The sequence below is a fragment of the Oncorhynchus mykiss genome, chromosome 18 (genome assembly GCF_013265735.2).
Source record: "Oncorhynchus mykiss isolate Arlee chromosome 18, USDA_OmykA_1.1, whole genome shotgun sequence".
Lineage (NCBI taxonomy): Eukaryota > Metazoa > Chordata > Actinopteri > Salmoniformes > Salmonidae > Oncorhynchus > Oncorhynchus mykiss.
Genome location: NC_048582.1, coordinates 39,413,467 through 39,417,768, shown reverse-complemented (window position 1 = coordinate 39,417,768; position 4,302 = coordinate 39,413,467).

Here is a 4,302-nt window from a genome sequence, read left to right as displayed (position 1 = left end):
ACTAGCTAGCTAGGCCCTAAAGTAGTGTAGCCTAACGGTAATAATTTCCCCCTGTGTCTCTGTAACTCCCCTGCCTTCTATCAGTTGCTTCAAAGCAGGAGTTGGAACACACACATTCTGGCAGGCTTGTAATGGTTTATAATAGTACCAGGAACACACCGTGACATTTCCCAATCGCTTCCCCACCCCCAAATACATACAGTATTACTTGACATCCTAAAGTAAGCAAGAACAGCATTCCCTTGAAAGGAGTCACCCACTTCCCATATGTATTTTGACATGGCCAACTTCCAGATAGTGAATGAATCCAGGGGAGTATCACATCATTCTGATTTGAGAAGATTTATTGACCCAGTAACATATACATAAAAGGGGAGTTAACCGTTTGATACTTTCTGGTTCAATGTGATATGTAATGTGTAATCCAGTAAGCCTACACAATGTAAGTTAAAGGTACACACACACACACACACACACACACACACAAACACAAACACAAAGGGCACCTAAACACATTGAATTTGCATCATTACAGTATTTTTTAATCGCTTTGGTGCTTTTTCCACAAGCAGGTATTGAATTTTAAAAACTCAAAACTGATAACACTAGTTATGTTCAGAACCATTGATTTTGCATTCATTTGGGGTTCCACACATATTTCACCCCTGAGTCTTTCATGCAAAGTTTTTGGGAGAAATACCATGAGAACCATTTGTGATAGGATCATCATTTAGTAATTTATTAGTCATAACTAACTACCTTTAATCCAATAGCAAAAAATACAATAATTTTTTACATTTTGTTACACTACAGCCTTGTTCTAAAATTGATTAAATTAAATTATTTCCTCATCAATCTACACACACATACCCCATAATGACAAAGCAAAAACAGATTTGTAGAATTTTTTTGCAAATGTATTAAAAATATAAAACACATACCTTATTTACATAAGTATTCAGACATTTTGTTATGAGACTCAAAAAATTGAGCTCAGGGGCATCCTCTTTCCATTGATCATCCTTGAGATGTTTCTACAATGTAATTGGAGTCCACCTGTAGTAAATTCAATTGATTGGACATGATTTGGAAAGGCACACACCTATCTATATAAGGTCCCACAGTTGACAGTGCATGTCAGACCAAAAACCGAGCCATGATGTCAAAGGAATTTTCTGTAGAGCTCTGAGACATATTGTATCAAGGCACAGATCTGGGGAAGGGTACCAAAACACTTCTGTATCATTGAAGGTCCCCAAGAACACAGTGGCCTCAATCATTCTTCAATGAAAGAAGTTTGGAACCACCAAAACTCTTCCTAGAGCTGGTCGCATGGCCAAACTGAGCAATCGGGGGAGAAGGCCTTGGTCAGGGAGGTGACGAAGAAACCGATGGTCACTCCGACAGAGCTCCAGAGTTCCTTTGTGGAGATTGTAGAACCTTCCAGAAGAATCATAAACATCTCTGCAGCTCTCCACCAATCAAGACTTTATGGTAGAGTGGCCAGACGGAAGCCATTCCTCAGTAAAAGGCACATGACAGCCCGCTTGGAGTTTGCCAAAGGGCACCTAAAGGACTCTCAGACCATGAGAAACAAGATTCTCTGGTCTGATGAAACCCAGATTGAACTCTGAATGCCAAGCGTCACATCTGGAGGAAACCTGGCACCATCCCTACGGTGAAACATGGTGGTGGCAACATCATGCGGTGGAGATGTTTTTCAGCAGCAGGGACTGGGAGACTAGTCAGGATCGAGGGAAATATGAACAGAGCAAAGTACAGAGAGATCCATGATGAAAACCTGCTCCAGAGCACTCAGGACTTCAGACTGGGGCGAAGATTCACCTTCCAACAGGACAACGACCCTAAGCACACAGCCAAGACAACGCAGGAGTGGCTTTGGTATAAGTCTCTGAATGTCCTTGAGTTGCCCAGCCTGAGCCCGGACTGGAACCTGATCGAACATCTCAGGACAAACCTGAAAATAGTTGTGCAGCGATGTTCCCCATCCAACCTGACAGAGCATGAGAGGATCAGCAGAGAAGAGAGGGAAAAACTCTCCAAATACAGGTGTGCCAAGCTTGTAGCGTCATACCCAAGAAGACTCAAGGCTGTAATCGCTGCCAAAGGTGCTTCAACAAAGTACTGAGTAAAGGGTCTGAATTCTTATGTAAATGTAATATTTCAGTTGTTGTTTTCAAAAATAAAAAATAAAAAAGTTTCTGCTTTGTCATTATGGGGTATTGTGTGTAGATTGATGAGGAAAAAAATGTTGAATCCATTTTAGAATAAGGCTGTAATGTAACAAAATGTGGAAAAAGTCAAGGGGTCTGAATACTTTCCGAATGCACTGTAGATGTCACCTTGATACATAGCCTACATAAAGTCTACTACTCTATAGGGAGGGCATGAATGGCAACACTGGGACAAAGTGCCCTTCGCTCCCGCTTGACAAGCACTACGGTCCGGCAACTGCGTGGGAAGTAGCTACCTAGTAGCCAATATCAGGGTGACAGTACACCCATCATAAATACTGTTAATATAAAATAAACAATCGTCAGTATTATATGTACAATTATTTGTGTAAAACTAAGAGACTCATCTTTTGGCTTAAAAACCGAAGTCCAAACTCTGGCGGTACATTCGCTTGTGTGGTAAGAAACGGACGAAGAAAAGCACTCCTCAATCAAAACCGTTGAACCTATAGCAGAGCGTTTTCGACACATCCACTCCTCTCTATACGCCCACTCCTTTCCACATGCAAACCACTTTCCTTTTGATACACCCGCCACCCCCTTCTCATCCAAAGTCAAAACACCACACAAGAAGTGGGACAGCATAAGGTCGCCACGACCTGCGGATTTGAATCAATGTTGAAAAAACAGTGATTTATCAATTTCGTTTTTGTATGCAATGTGTATGTAGGCCAAACTCCCTTTCCACATTTGTCGGTCAACTAATAGTCAATTAATTGTACACACTTTTAATAAATAGACAGTAGTTCACCTACAGGAAAAATTTGACCTCAGACTCAGTCATGAAAATAAAACTGTTTACAGAAGTGCATTACTACCGTAGCTGTACAATGTTGCACTCTAGTGGCTGATCACAGGAAAATGACTGCAGAAAAAAAATGCGCCCTTTTAATTTTTTTTTACAATAGCCTACATGGAACCGTTTTAAATCATTTTCAAGAAGAGTGGTGCACTCTGCTAATCATAATCTGTAGTATATTGCTTGTACTGTATATATACTGAACAAAAATATAAACGCAACATGCAACATTTTCACTGAGTTACAGTTCATATAAGGAAATCAGTAAATTTAAATAAATTCATTCGGCCCTAATCTATGAATTTCACATGACTGGGAATACAGATATGCATCTGTTGGTTACAGATACATAAAAAAAAATGGGCCTCACAATGAGCATCAGGATCTCGTCACAGTATTTCTGTGAATTCAAATTGCCATCGATAAAATGCAATTGTGTTCGTTGTCTGTAGCTTATGCCTGCCCATACCATAACCCCACTGCCACCATGGGGCACTCTGTTCACAACGTTGACATCAGAAAACCGCTCACCCACATGATGCCATACACGTGGTGTGCGGTTGTGAGGCCGGTTTGACGTACTGCCAAATTATCTAAAATGACATTGGAGGCGGCTTATGGTAGAGAAATTAGCATTAAATTCTCTGGCAACAGCTCTGGTGGATATTCCTGCAGTCAGCATGTTAATTGCACGCTCCCTCAAAACTTGAGACATCTGTGGCATTATGTTGTGTGACAAAACTGCACATTTAAGTGTGGCCTTTTATTGACCCCCAGCACAAGGTCCACCTGTGTAATGTTCTTTAAATAGTTTCTTGATATGCCACACCTGTCAGGTGGATGGATTATCTAGGCAAATGAGATATGCTCATTAACAGGGATGTAAACAAATTTGTCCACATTTTACATGTTGCATTTATATTTTTGTTCAGTGTAAATTAGTCCTATTAAATGTCCCACAATACAGACATAAAAAAAAACACAAAACGATACATAGGCTACTAATCTTATATTCTACTTCAATAGTTAATTAATGGTGTATTAATTAGTACAGTTATTACCTTTTTTTTAAAACATTTGTAAAATGTTTTTTCTTCTTCAGAATTGTCATAAAAAATGCAAAAAAATGCATATGTATGGCAATGCACATGTCATTATTATGTAATAATATCATTGATCAACAAATTGCACTAGGCACATGAAACTGCGCAATGTTGAACGATCAGAAACGTCATTCTTCTTGTTGTC